Source organism: Pecten maximus, chromosome 1, assembly GCF_902652985.1.
Source record: "Pecten maximus chromosome 1, xPecMax1.1, whole genome shotgun sequence".
NCBI classification, from domain to species: domain Eukaryota; kingdom Metazoa; phylum Mollusca; class Bivalvia; order Pectinida; family Pectinidae; genus Pecten; species Pecten maximus.
The window spans coordinates 51,886,438-51,902,991 of NC_047015.1; the positions used below are offsets into that span (position 1 = coordinate 51,886,438).

Consider the following 16,554-nt stretch of genomic DNA (forward strand, 5'->3'; position numbering starts at 1 on the left):
AACTCACCTTTCGCACAAATAGTGCGAACGAAATTTTCAATATATAAATGGACATACCACAAACGAATAATGCTTTAACAATCCTACTAGTTGTTAGATATGATGACACCAGGCTTAACTGGTTTTTATCGCAATAATAACTCGGACTTTCCTTAAAATTGCCCGAAGAATTTTATTATTCAAATATTTTCAAAGTTGATATTTTATGGTTTCTGAGCATTTATGTTTGTGGTAATAATGACATTTTTTCAATCATTTGCATGATGCCAGGTAGGTTATAATTACTTTGCAAAATTTTTATTACTTTTTTTTTGCATGTGAAATACGGATGTGATATCAGTGTTTTATAAATATTTCCAAAAATCAAAATCAATAATTATCAATACATCTGTTAATGCGGGAATATATTTCGTAAACAAAATACATCAAGTGGAACTAGATTTTTCCCAGCAAGGTAATGCATGTTGCTTTAATTACCAAAGTTACATTGGATATACAAATGTATACATTACGATATTTTTCTTAAAGAAGTGTAGTTGCATGTAAAATACAAGAAATGTTGGTATACATATGAGTTCAGGCTAACTATAAGAATTTCGAACTGAAATTCACTTTTGCCTTCAAAACCTATTAGTATTTCTCTTCAAATATTTTGATACGCTTTCTGTACGTAGACCTGATAGTGAGACAGAAAAAAGCACACTCAAATTTTGCTCTACTATGCCATTGTGTAGGCTATCTGTAGATTGTCTTAGTACCAGTAGTGAACTAGTTCTCCGCAGTTCCAGAGCTTCCCTATATGTGGATGGCTTTCTAAGCCTCTTCTCACCCATATCCTGTTATAATACAGTGACTACTTCAGAATTAACTTGAACAGAAGTACAGAGTTCTTTCACTCCTTCGATGTCTTCATTACCCACCAGTATCTTATAATCAACTGTGCCTACAACAATCAAAGCGACAAATAAATATGTACAGTTCATTAAGTTATACATGTTCATGACTTATTTGATTTTTAAAAATTGGTTTCGTCTGGCGCCTCCTATATGTTTGCAATAAGAAACAAGTTGTGTGTTGCAGTTTATTTTACCATATGGCTTGACTGTATTCAATTCTCAATTCTCAACCATGAAGATTCTTTTGGTCTTTGGTGTCCTTCATGAGTCTCACAAAACATTATTTTATCTCATAAATGACCTGTTCTGTCATGTCATTATATTATGATTGATATCATAAAGCAAATATGTACAAGGTACACTGTATTATTTACGTCACAGAATTCTTTGCGATGCGTTGGGGGTAAATCAAACGTAGCAAGGATTTGTCATTAGAACCATCGCGTAATTTTCATTTTGGCGCTTTGTCTACCATCACCACGGCGATTCTTTGAAATATGGCTGTGTCAGTTTGAATGCAAATCAATCACAGGAGGTTAATGGATTTTACGTTTGCCGTTTTTTAATGAACATAGACTAGGGGAATGGCTGAGCATTAACTACGGATTTAGAAAAAGGAAAACTTTACGTGTGTTAATGTAACATTATATTTCCTTGTCACCCGGATTGCATTCACCTTGACTATAAATACAATCTACCAATCATTTAATTGTTAAATAGCATGGTGACATTAAAATCACTTTGTGCATACCGTCAAAACACGTGTGATGTCGCTCGAATGTCGTTGTAAACAGACACGACTATTTCGAAAAAAGAAACGAAATTGGAAGTTTGTACCTATAATTTCATTAATACTTACATATGTGAAGCTGATATGAAAGAAACTAGACTTTTTCCCAATATTGTTTTAATCAAGAAACTTAATCTACCGCTACGTACAATGTATATTGACCTCGACCTCAAAATAATATCGCACATATTCCATACCTATTTACATACTGTACTTCAGATAGAAATGAAAAATAAGCTTTGATGTGAAAAAAATACCCGCATATTGCACGGTGAATGGCAAAACCAAATCGTTTCAGTTTGTCATAGCCATCTACATGTATAAGGTAATTCGGCCCTTCGGTGCATCTGTCTGCTACGAACACCGTCCGGGTCCAGTTCGCGCTGAAGAGTCAACACATTGCTCCTGAAGTGAAAAAAGCAAGCCAACTCAACATTTAGTCAAGTAGTGTTCAATGTTAATCACGTATTTCATCGAATTAAACATCTCTATTGTACATGAAATGTCTGATATATTTAACATGTTATTTCATTTGCAATCTCTCTCTCAGCATGATTCAACTAAGGTATAATGCAGAATTTCAAGGTCAAGATGGCGACGATATAGCACTTGGATAATGGCATTTTGATCCATTTGATCCGTTTCAGTGCCTTTATGTTTTTCATATATTTCAAGGTCACTGTGTAGTGTTAAAAATGTAAATTTTCACGCCAAAGTTTTTAATATTTCACAAACATACTTGATATTTAACATCAATTGCGGTATTGTATAATAACTACCAAATGTATATCTGTGCATTGACCTTGGTCTTAATTCAAGTGCACATGCTTCGAATATGCTGCAGCATTTATATAACTTTCCCTATAACCAAAATGCACAAACACTTCATATTGGGATCGATACTGGTAAATAAAGTTTTAGTCACTTTATTACAATTTATAGACGACGTCAATCGAAATGAAACAGGGATATCGCGTATGAGTATTAACTATAAATTTTTAAATGACGAGTACACGTATACCGGATACACATGTCACCTACATACACGTATACCGGGTACACATGTCACCTACATACACGTATACCGGATACACATGTCACCTACATATACGTATACCGGGTACACATGTCACACACATACACGTATACCGGATACACATGTCACATACACGTATACCGGGTACACATGTCACCTACATACACGTATACCGGGTACACATGTCACCTACATACACGTATACCGGGTACACATGTCACCTACATACACGTATACCGGGTACACATGTCACCTACATATATGTATAACGGGTACACATGTCACATACATACATGTATACCGGGTACACATGTCACCTACACGTATACCGGGTACACATGTCACCTACACGTATACCGGGTAGTGCGGGTACACATGTCACCTACATATATGTATAACGGATACACATGTCACATACATACATGTATACCGGGTACACATGTCACCTACACGTATACCAGGTACACATGTCACCTACATATATTTATTACATTTTTACTAGTGAAATATCAAAAATTATTCATTCTATAAAAGTGATATTTTTCACTAGTGAAAAATATCATATTTAGTGAAAAATATAACTTTTGCTGATTTGACCAATCAAATTAGTGATTAGAAAATACCAAAATAATTGACCAATCAGAAAGCCCGACATATATGTCAGCACCTGAACAGGGAGAACTACTTTTTTTGTATGCGAACTTTCGCTGTAGGCCTAGTTAGCATACGGGGTAGGTTTTTCGTTTTCGTTGATAAAACATGAAATAAACAGAATATCTAACAGTGTCTTCAGTAATACCAAATATATTTCACTCGTGTGGCTAATATTTTGATATTTTTCACCCGTGCTGCGCACTCGTGAAAAATATCAAAATATTAGCCCCACTCGTGAAATATATTTGGTATTACTGAAGACACTGTTAGATATCCTCTATATCATTGCTGACCCTTTTCATGGATATATGTGTGTGTACATAGTTTTAAGTGATGCAAATATCCATACTGTGAAGCCTTGTTTGCTTATTTTTTTTTAAATAGAAACTCGATCAACAATACATACGACATATGCGAATGGCGGAAAATTGGTTGCTCATCACAAATGGCCGCAATTATTGTTTTTTTTATTAACGAATATGCGACAAATGCGATAACAATTATAAATGCATCTGCGTTTTATACATTCCTATCAGGGCTTCATTATAAATCATACTGGAATAACTTATCCGAAGTGAGTATATGAACTGAATAAAATGACACTTTTCACCAGGTATGTATTTTACCAAATAAGGAGGATACACTTACCTGTATAGCTTGAACTACTTCATCCGTTACCGCATGCTGACGACGAAGACCTAGTGATCTGAGTACCGATGTAGTCGTCTACAGCTGAAATAACAGCTTATAATTAATATTACATAAATATAAACGTGGCTTTGTAAACTCACTATATATAACATGCAATGCTTTTTCTCGCAAACATGTCTTCTCAACTTTCATTCAAAATACATTAAAGATATAACATCCTCATAAAGAGGGAATCAATGATGTGGTAAAAAAACAAATATTTAAAGCGTTGTCCAAATAGTCTGAAAAACAAACATACAAACCTTATAGATACGTGATGTTGGTAGAAGAGAATAAGAATAATATCGGAGTACGTGTAGCCAGCAAAATGATATTCTCTAATTAGATCCTGTTCTGACAATGTTTACGGAAAACTATCAGAAATTGTATTTAACAACATGTTACACATTTTTACTGAATATAAATTATGATTTCAAAATGTAAAATTGAAAAAGCAACTTAACCGTATATTCGAACATATAGATAACAGCACAAGTGAACGTAAGCGGTACAATGTGTACCAAACCATTTTAAAACTCACCTAAAAGGTTATTAAAGCTAAATAAAAAGGATACTAGTGGTATTGTCTCCGTTCAAAAGGCTGGTGTAACTGCTTTGCTCCGCCATCTTCTATGAAAGATTGCTCAGCGCATGACTAGCCGGAAGGCGCCATAACGATAAACAGCGTTATGGCGAGGCGAAAAGACGATGTTTAGCGGGGCGCCATAACGATAAACAGCGTTATGGCGGGGCGAAAAGACGATGTTTAGCGGGGCGCCATAACGATAAACATCGTTATGGCGGGGCGAAAAGACGATGTTTAGCGGGGCGCCATAACGATAAACAGCGTTATGGCGGGGCGAAAAGACGATGATTAGCGGGGCGCCATAACGATAAACAGCGTTATGGCGGGGCGAAAAGACGATGTTTAGCGGGGCGCCATAACGATAAACAGCGGGGCGAAAAGACGATAATTATCGTCTTGTCGGGGCGAAAAGACGCTGTTTATCGGGGCGCCATAACGATAAACAGCGTTATGGCGGGGCGAAAAGACGCTGATTAGCGGGGCGAATTAACTCGCCCCGCTGATTAGCGGCTTCACGTTTTCGTTATTTCGCGTTGAGTTGTGGCGTCTTTTCGTTATGGCGCGGCGCCATAACGCTAATTATCGGGGGCGAAAAGACGAAGATTATCGTTCTGTCTGGGCGCCAGAACGAAACAACGAAATGGCAGAAATCAGCCACCATACATGTGGGTTAATGTTGCGTCTCGTTTTGTTGCTCATTAGTGTATTCATGTAAAAAATACATTGTTGTACATTGTTGCAACTTGTACATTCCAATGACGTCACATTGTTTACAGATCCCGCGTTGTGTCTGCACTGCCTGACACGAAGGCTTCATTCTGTGTTTTTTAGTGTTTTTGTTAGTTTTCTTACAATTCAATTGATCAGGTATGATTAAACAACCCCAATCAATATAAGGTGTGAATGTAATTTTAAGTTTAAACGGCATGTTGCGAAAAATACTTCAACTTTCACTTTGACAGTGCATTCGTGATCGGAGCTTCGATCGGCTGTAATGGCAACGACGAGGACGGTGGTTTTATCACAGTGTCGAATTTACAAGCTTGCATGTACAGCCGAAAACGTCTAACTATACCTTATGTCTTTGGAAATCATCTGTAAATAATTATTTGAATTAATTACGATCCATTGCATTCGTTTATTAACGTTTGTTCTTTTCTATATGCCGATTTTGTTACTTAAAACACTGAAGAGTTCCAATATTGGAGAATGAACATTAACACTTGCTCTATAAATCGTTCTAGAGCACCCGACTACCCTAAATCAATAATTATGAAACAGGTAAGAGCGTGAAGGTAATTGTATGAGAACAACGAAAAGTGCTGTACATTCTTACGAAAATGACAAACATCGTCAAAATTACTTAAAAAGCAGTCAATTAATCGGCACTTCGTCAATTAAGACCAGTTTATAACGCCGTTATGTAACCATACTTGAATCAATAGAAGAATGTACAGCACTTTTTCTCGGTTTCTTAGCACGATGAATAAGTGCATCATATTTGTTTGTACGACAAAATACGTTGGTCGGGTGCTCTGGCCATCCTTCGTGCCGGTCACGTGAGAACAGGAGGACCGACGAAAACATCCCGATAAAGACGTTGGACACCTAACATTAAAATCCGATCAAGAAAACAAACAGAACTTACCGGGAAATCATTAAATATTAAATTTATATAAAAACATGACGATTTTTGTTCTTTTTAATTATAAATGCAACATTAACCCACATGCGATCTTCATTGGGGTTTCAGTTTGTGTTTTCCAACTACAAAATGTTCTGCAAGTTTGTATGTCCATCCATCCTGGTCCAAAAAATTGTCTTTTTTCTCTGATCCAGAGTAAGAATTCTCTTTTGTGTCGCCATTTTTGTAACTAGCGTAAATTGCATTATTTTGTCATATTTATTCGCGAATACAGGAATTACAAGGAGTGTTCTATAGAGGAGAACTTCAAACTTCTACTTTCATCAAGATTTTTTTACCGACATCCGACGAAGAGATGTATCTTTTACTTCAGTGGATACTCGTTACAGTGGCGTTATCAGGAAGGGACATCTTGTAAAAGTTAGAGGAACAAGAAGTCGCCGATGCAGTGGGCCGGTAAGGCAGATTTGACTATTGGAAGAAAAAAAATTCTGTTGATCAAAACATTTCCAACTACGATATTAAGCATATCTGATACCGAGTTGCATTGTTAGTCACGTAATTATATACCACACATACAGGTAAAAAGCTTGTATGTAAACATTGTCGGTGTGGTTAAAATAACATCATTACGTGCTGAGAAACAATTAATGACATGACAGGTTGTTAACTTTGTCAAGTGGATTAAATGAAAATATAACAAATGCACTCAGATTGCAGTAAACATCCCTTTAGACAACATAAAACATTTCAGGGTTAAGACCTCCCCTGGAGAAGCATGTTACTATCTTGTCGGTGCAAATAGTAACCACATTTTAAAAACATGTCCATTGGAAGCGGTCTATGTTATACACTTGTGCTTGAAGTTCTTAAGAAATCCGATATAGAAAATTGTCAAAGTTATTGAATTATAGTGGTTAGTGCACCACCCAATCCAGGTTTTGACATTTTTTCGACCTGCTTTGCATCTGATTAAGATTCGGATTCTTTTATTTCTTTGTGTTTTTCAACACATCAGAGAGAAGACATTACAAAACAATACAATGTAATATAGTATGACACAATACAAAACAATACAATGTAATATAGTATGACACAATACAAAACAATACAATGTAATATAGTATGACACAATACAATGTAATATAGACACAATACACAATACAAAACAAAACAATGTAATATAGTATGACACAATACAATGTAATATAGTATGACACAATACAATGTAATATAGTATGACAATACAATGTAATATAGTATGACAATACAATGTAATATAGTATGACACAATACAATGTAATATAGTATGACACAATACAATGTAATATAGTATGACACAATACAAAACAATACAATGTAATATAGACACAATACACAATTACAAAACAATACAATGTAATATAGTATGACACAATACAATGTAATATAGACACAATACACAATTACAAAACAATACAATGTAATATAGTATGACACAATACAATGTAATATAGACACAATACACAATACAAAACAATACAATGTAATATAGTATGACACAATACAATGTAATATAGTATGACACAATACAATGTAATATAGTATGACACAATACAATGTAATATAGTATGACACAATTACAAAAGTACATGTCCATTACGCTTAATAGTCAAACATACACATATATGTATACATACTCTTTAGTATTACTATATATTATAAAAATGAACATAACATCATATGACAGTACACAATTATCACTTTTAACTCGACAATTTAGGCTCATAGGATCACTGACATTTTCTAGAAGGAAGAGAGAGCTGCATGACACAGTTTAATGAATGTTGGCTTTACTGTATCTAACCCTCATTTGAATTAAAAGGTTCTCATATCTGATGTGTCTAATAAACAATCCTTACAGATCATTTCCACTGTTTACTTTCATATCTAACAAGAAACAAGGTTTTGCCAGGCTCTATTGTCATCATTCTTATATCTTACTGAAAGCTTGGTCATGTCCGGCTTTACCGAAGGACTTGTGCACACTGCACATGTACAAAATTTGTCCTTCCTTTCTGTTCAAAACTCCGTTTTGTCCTATCACAACAAAATAAAGTGAGCTGCGTTAAGGACCTAAAAAGACACATTCATCACTACTAACTTACGCTGATCTTGTGATATAGTCATACATTTTAAGACATCCTCTATATGGGTTTCCTTCAAGCGTAGCTACCCACGCATAATCATAGCCGCCCACTCGTGTCCATGTCATATAGCAGTTTCCCTGCAATCATTTTTTGCTTTGTCTTTAAGCCTCTGTCCGTAAAAGACCATAGCTGTTAATATTACGTTAAACAATATCCCATGCATCAAACCGTAAGTTGTTGCGGAGCCAACTCATACCAGACACTACTTGAGTAGGCAGACTGGTGGCCGTGTACGAGTATGAAACAAGCAATTTGGCAAGGATCATGCACCGTCCAGAAGGCGATCAAAACTCATTTCTAAGCAAGTTATTTTTAACGTCGAAGATGTTTAAAAGGAATTGTAATACATACGTTAAGATAGCTACCACACCTCCTCTCTTCCTTATGATATGTTTTATGTCATTGTAGTTTTATTAAAAAATAGAAATATCATACTCATATGCAAGAGCCAACTAAAGTTGGATCTTATTCCCCGACCCCGACCCCGACCCCGACCCCTTCCTCTAGAATCTATAAACTTGGTAGTTATTACTCGTGCTTCATGCTCAGCATTTTGAGTGTGGTACGACTTGTTTGGCAGCTGTTAGCATTATGTGACCAGGCGAGGTCATCGGTAGTACCTTTCAGTGAGGTAGCACTATAACCTCGATATCAGTTCTACGCTATAACACTATCATCCCGCAGCCACCCCAAAATACACATAATTTACCTTATGTGTGAATCTCACACACAGGGGAGGCTATCCTTAAATGACTATAGCTGTTGATAGGACGTTAAACAATATCAGACCAAATCAGACTACTCACTTTCATGAAAAAAATTACATAGGTTACGTGTTCTTGTTTATATTGGTTAGTTATGCTTATCAGACATCTATCAAGGAGCTGTTATGAGTAAAAAAATCAATAAATAGATCTACCATTTCATGTTTTGATCTGAGTAACCTGGGACCAAAGCAAAGTTCTTTTTTTTTCTTTTTAATTTATAATTATTGAAATGCTGTTCGAAGGCCAGGATTATAATTACGTTAAAGAAAATATTGAATTTGTCAATGTGACACAGCAGTTTTATAACAGCTTTTAATCAGCTATATATTTATTCACAAAAAGAGACGAACCTAAAATATAGATTTTTATAAATCAATGTTCACTAACCTTACTTTGTTTATAAAATCATTTATATGACATAAAGATTTTCCATCTATCTTACCGAGTTTAAGATATTTGTGTCGTGTAATGACGGATTGATAAAAGATTACACAGCCGGTAGTGTATACTACCATAAATTACCTATATCACATCGTAACGTGCTGATCCATGTGATTTTACCCCCCTATTTATCTGACAGAAACACAGGCGATCTCTAATAAATCAATGTTTAACCAATGTCTGGCAGTATGTTTCGATTACGCGATACAAAAAACACTATTTAAGATATGTCTAATTCAATTTGTAAAGCAAACATATCAGTAATGCTTACACGAATGCATTTGTAACGTCCAATAAGGAGGCGGGGACCCCTATCGTGGCCCAGGCTATTATATACGTATCAAACAGTCACTGTGCGAGGTAGCTATATCTTTGATATTAGGGTAGTTAATCTACTTAAGCCATATATCACCTGATATTGTCGGTAACCACGTGTTAAACAGATCAGAACACTTTTGGACCTTGTCCACAGTTCGGGGCGAATTGGCTGATGTAGCAAGGTTAATTCAATTAAAAACATAACACAGGTTGTTATTTGTAGGGTATTTTTCATACGCCTTGTTATACACAGTTGAGATATGACACGGCGTTTTATATAGAACTACAAGATTGTCTGTCCTTCTGCGTTTTGATCACATTGTTGATCTGATGTCGTCACCTTGTAAGGGGCGTCCTACTTCATGTTAGACAAGCTTATAAAGTTGTAATACTAAGGTCCCTGACCGACCTAGGTCGTATCTAGATACCCCCTCCGGTAGATAACAGTTTTCTGGCAAATTGTAAAATAATTCAAGGTGTGATATATGTCAGCTGGCTTAATACCTGTAGGAATTTAAGGTAATAAATCGAATGTATAAAGTGTTTATCTAATGTGGTGTAGTGACAACCCCACTTCTTGTCATTTTACAAATGAAGATTCTGATTTTTATATTGGTTAGAAAACTATTGTATGCTTCTTCTAAAGATAGTGTTGACATTCGGTTCATTTATAGCACAGGGACTTGACACAATATCCAAATCCACGATCCATATATAATAATACATTTTCAATTGAATTCAACGTTATTAGCACTTTTGTAATTACAATATTACGGATGCAATTTAATGACGAAATATGAATAAATATGTAATACATATTTATACCGTTTATAATAAATGTAATGAATACTATACGCATATACATATATATACCGTTTATAATTATAGTTTGTTTGGATTTTTGTTAATTTTCATTATGTATGATATAAAACATGATATAAAAATATATGTTATATTGATTTACAACATTAAGTTAAATGATAATGTTATATCGATTTATAACATCAAGTTAAATAGTAATAATGTTATATTGATTTATAACATCAAGTTAAATAGTAATAATGTTATATTGATTAATAACATCAAGTTAAATGGTAATAATGTTATATTGATTTATAACATTAAGTTAAATTTTATAATCAATTTCTGTATAGTTACAGGTACTTAATTAAACACTCATTAATGATATACAATAAAATATATTCATGGTTGAAAGAACTTAACCATATGACGCTGCGTGACAATAGGGGTATATTTTGTAACAAAGGGTCAAATGATACATCTAAATTATGAATTATTACGTGCGACAATCTGTGTAAAAATTATTTATGACGACAATTTGTCGAAACAAGTATGAGTTACTGATATATATTACAAAGAAGAATGTGCTGTAGGGAACCCCACATACCTCTCTGGGTGTAGATAGTATAAGATAGCGGTTCACCTTGTCGCCATTTTGCTTGCTTGAACAGTAATTAGTTAAGTTATCGTTGGCCCGAGTTGAAGATTATAGATTATCTTTCAATAATGAAATACAATATACCTGAACATAGTTCTGTCTACTGCTATCTATACGTATAAAAGACAGGTGTTTGATACCATGTTTCGCATATACGTAGTGTACATAGTACTACCCATAAAATAGACTAACATGGAGAGAGAGAAAAAAGTTAACTGGCAAGTAGAATCCTGTCGTTTATTTAGATACAGAATAAAATAATCTTTGATCATCTTTGGGGTGAGACAAGGGGATCTCAACCAAAGAGGAAGAATCTTAAGATGCCAAACACCAGGCTTGCTGAGTATTTGGGGATGAGATAGGGGGATCGCAACCAGAGAGATAAGAAAATCTCACACTGGCAATTTTGTGGATTATCTTGTCCAGGGTAAGAGAAAACACAATCTTAGTACTTTTATTTTAAAGTGATTGTGACGTTGATACTGAAGTTGAAGCTTCTTTCTGTCCAGATGTCACAAAATGGCACATTTAGTCGGCACCTGTTTACCATTACTGCATAACACGAAATTATCGTGGTGAACAAATATTCAAGATGTTCGTAGTTGATAGGAACAGCGCGTAAATCAATACAACGAATTTATGTTGGAAAAAATATAGTCATTTGTGTAAGAATGGGATATCAATATAGTTGGTATCACGGAACTGTCTAAATAACATGAAACCTCGAAAAAAGATACCAAGGAATATTCCATGATACTTAATAACCATCTTTATTACTTATATTATTATCAGTACTGCAAAAAATGCAATGTTTCTTCATAGGAGTTTGCATGGCTCTTTTGGCAGAAACATATTGAGATTTAATCCCAATCATTTCTTTAGTTTTCTTATAGTCGTTTATGTTGAAACAATAAATTTATCCAGAGATTTCTTTATTTTGCAAAGATTTTATTGAAAAAAATCGATGGGAACAAGCTAGTGTTTATTTAAGACCTCTCCTAGAATCTAAAATGATGCACGGGACGAGAGGATTTGTCAGCCTCTATTCTTGACAATTTGGTTTCGAAATTAATCAGCTATGTTAAGCGTTATCGTTCATGGCAGTTCGTGTATAGCTATACATACGGAATGAAAGTTGAAAAATTAACTTGTACTGTAAGAATTGTGTTTACTCATAGACAAGCAATCCTATTGTTCATTTTGATAGTTGAGTATGTAATCTATAATGGAAAGTATTATTCAGATAAAGATGTACCTATCACACAAGGCATCCAATAACAAATATCATAAACACGATACAGACATGATGGTCAGACACGTGGGTATGTTACAAACCTATGTTGTGCTAAATTCATCTTTCACAATTCATATTTCATAAGTAAATGTCGAGCATGTCAAAAATGTTATATATATTTTCGAAATATGCAGAAAGGTGAAGCGGATCTCAGAGGCCTTCTTTCATCCCGATATTAAGATGGTAGACCTAATATGTCATTATATCATATCTACATCAAGGTATTTGTCGCTGGTCACGCCTCAGAAATGTATAGCTAACATTTACACTCGAATAGAGGGATATTATCACGATATGGACAAAGCAAATTGCCTACATAACAGACTCAGAATGGTCTACAGTTGTACTCTACAGTTAACACTAATCATACTCTTCCACCGTTGCATGGTCCCTAACCTAGCTCTAAACCAATAACTGCATGTTTTTTTCTTAATGGAGACATTATTGGCAAATATGTGACTATTTTTCTGTAACAAATCATAGACAACTTGTGAAAATCTCTCGATGTTATGCTACTTCTATTTTGTAACGCTCAATTCTGACATCTGATTTGTTTTGCTGTAAAAGTCCTGTTTCAATTCTGTTCTTGGTTGTTAATGGAGCTTGTATTTATTGCTTACAACGTAGATTTTTAAGATACATGTAAATGAATGGTGAAATGGTGGAGATGTATGGTCGACTCGTGATATCTCTTGGAAGTATTCTATTTTCTTGTGTGTTATTATCGCTCATTTGTCTTTTATGTTGTTGCCAGTCTGGTTCTCAGATGACGTATATAATAAATATGATAGGTGTCGATAAATAAAAAGACGCTAATTCTTCCGGAACACCTGGTCTTGCAGTTTTCATGAGACCCCATGTAAATCTTTCTTTTGTTTATGTTTGCAGTTGTTTTAGTAGTTTTGAGTTACGATAACTATTTCGTTAACATCTACCGTATTCTAATATAGCATTTCATAAATAATAACTTAATCTTGCTTATAAAAAGCATTTTTCTGGCTTAAAAATAACGTTATCAACTGATAACGTAAAAATGACGTCGTCGTTTCTAAGGTCGGTTTTGACAGGCTGACATAGCGGCGTTATAATTTCTTAGCCCAGTCTCCGTCTTTTTTGTATTATATCTCCATTACAAAAAAAAACAAAAACCCACCTTTATTCAAGTTAAAATTTAAAAAAAAAATCTATTTTTTGCTTAATTAACGAAATAAAAGAGGTCACCGCAGGTACGTGAGTTACAGCTGGTAAATCATACTGCCTCGGGTATATAACTTGTTTTCCTCCGACACACACAGAGTCATCTCTGTGTTATCTAAACCAGGGCGCTGGCAGCGATACGAATATGTAAAAGGGTGCCAGCACCTCATTTGTTAAATGCGACGTGTTGGTGACAAAAAATTGGCTCCGGACACCCTTGGACCTTTTGATGTAAAAACCACTAACATTGCATCATCAAAAACATGTTCTTGTGTATATAGTCGTTATCTGTTAGCAACCTATTTTATTTTTAAATGTTAGAGGTTTTTTTATCATAGAGATCTCATTACATCTGATAAATGTGTCGACAGTTTTCAACTCACCTTAGTTAACTTTAAATAATACGTTCTCTTAATTCAGGAAAAAAATATGTTTTCCATTTCATTGATAATACTGCTTCAGATAAATAACACACATATACAAGCCTATTCAACGGCTTAAGGCAACGGCGTTTGTATTAACGTTAAATCAACTGTTACTGGAGCGTACAGATGTTTACAATAACTATTTATATTCATATTTATTACGTATAAGATTTACTACATAGACAATATACCTAGGAATGCGATGACCTCTGTCGGTGGTCTCTGTTGATGTGCTCGACCGCGAGGCATCAAAGTTCAAAGTATAAGGTCTTCCGCATATATTTAAAACATAGGTGAAACATTGGCTGAATTTTGATTTATTTCCAGAACACGCTTTAATGTTTCTGGAAAATATCAGGATTATAAAATCATTTTGAAAGAGAAATTATTAATACTCTCTCAAGCTGACATAGTTTAAGCTTTACACCGCCCCGAAGTAAAAAGGCAATGTTGACATAACTAATGACACTAGTCAGAAACCGTCTACGCGCAGTAATCCGCCCAGCCCGCGAGCCTGCATTCTTCCGTCTTTTGGAAAAGCGCGTGCCTTTCCTTCTTTCGGATCTTTGGAATTACTAGTGATTTGTTTAATTGTCAATGGGAGTATAAAAATATCCCATGTTATATATTCATAAATGAGTGTGTGTTATATTAGACAACCAAGTGCCTATTGCTGATTATAGAGAATTGCTTGTATTATGGCAACATATTCCAATACACCAACATTCGTCCTGAGTATGTACTGAGGATATAAATAAATTGTTAATGAATTATATCCCATATATAAACAAGGATCAATAACCAATTCAATTATCATGTAAAATGTCCTTATTAAACATTTAAACATTGATACTTATATATATATATATATATATACATAAATTCACAAATGTCCATCTATGGCGTCAGTTTGAAAGCAATTGCACGCATGAATGAATTTCTACGATATTTTGAACCCAGAATGGGTATAATATGAGAAGCTTGGTGCACACATGTTTTTGTCATTATCATTTTAGATATTAATCATTCTATGCATACATTTTGCTTTGTATGCACATTTCATTGCCTGCAAAATCCTTCATATCGTTGATTCGTGCTATTGTTCAATTTCAGCCGCTTGGCGCGATCTTTCCTTACAGCGTTACCAGCAGGGACAGCATACAACTAAGCCATGATGATTTTAATTTCCCGATTGTAAACCTAGATAGTCACATCCCACATTGTTCTACGTACAGTTTTCTACCTTGTGTTTATGTGCCAAAGTTGATTCAATGCCTTGTTCCCTTTATCAATGTTTCCGTGACAGATTTCGACGTCTGGCGTAGTAGTTAGGTCCATGAAGACCATAGGAAAGTTTTATGCCCGACATCAAGATATTATATGGGGATCTTCTATTAAGTTGTGCACTATATTAAGTCAGACGTGTTCGATGTTTGTTGATACGCCTAATGATTCAATTGTCACCACCCTAGTTCTTACTTTGAGAATTTTTCTAAACCAGATTTGACCCTGATTTGTATGACGGGTGTTGTCGATGCAGCCTAAAACGCTTACTCTTCCGGAACACCTGGCCTTATTCTTCGTGTACACAAACACTTTTTCAATGGGTCTCAATGCAAATCCATATTATCGAATTTTAGTTGGTTTCGTTATTACATATTTTTATGTTAGTATTCTTTCTTGTTAACTAAGCAGCTGTAATGAAAATAAAGAAAAAACCCGGATGTCGAATTTGCAATGAAAAGCTTTAATATTTATGCCTCTTACGACATGCCATGCGGTGAGATACGGCGCAGGTACAAAAATGTATATACTTTCCTGGATACTTGAAAGGTTCAGGAACGAGTATACGCCCTTAGAATTTTAAATGTTATATGGTATCTTTATGAGATTTGATCAGTAATTTAAACATTTATTCTTTTGACCGGTATGCAGAAACATTTGAAACTCAAATTCCGATATTACAACGTACCCAATATTACACAGATGTCAACTAAAGGTCAATTGCTGTACTGATATTGTTTACTAAGTCTCCTGTAGAACTTATATATATGTAGTAACCTTATATTTGACATTCCTGTGTTATAGGACAACTTCAAGTATCCAGGTGTTCTCTCGTAACTCAAGCGTGAAATGGTTAATCTACTCTCGTTTGAATTGTACCTAA

General features: G+C 34.7%; 1 long non-coding RNA gene across 1 annotated transcript; it reads right to left on the reverse strand.

Moving 5' to 3' along the window:
• Positions 1-660: 660 nt before the first annotated feature.
• Positions 661-4,099, reverse strand: LOC117337590. Its single transcript, XR_004534867.1, has 3 exons — positions 4,025-4,099; positions 1,944-2,091; positions 661-943 (listed from the first exon to the last, which is right to left on the reverse strand). It is a non-coding gene; the product is annotated as an uncharacterized LOC117337590 (long non-coding RNA).
• Positions 4,100-16,554: the final 12,455 nt, after the last annotated feature.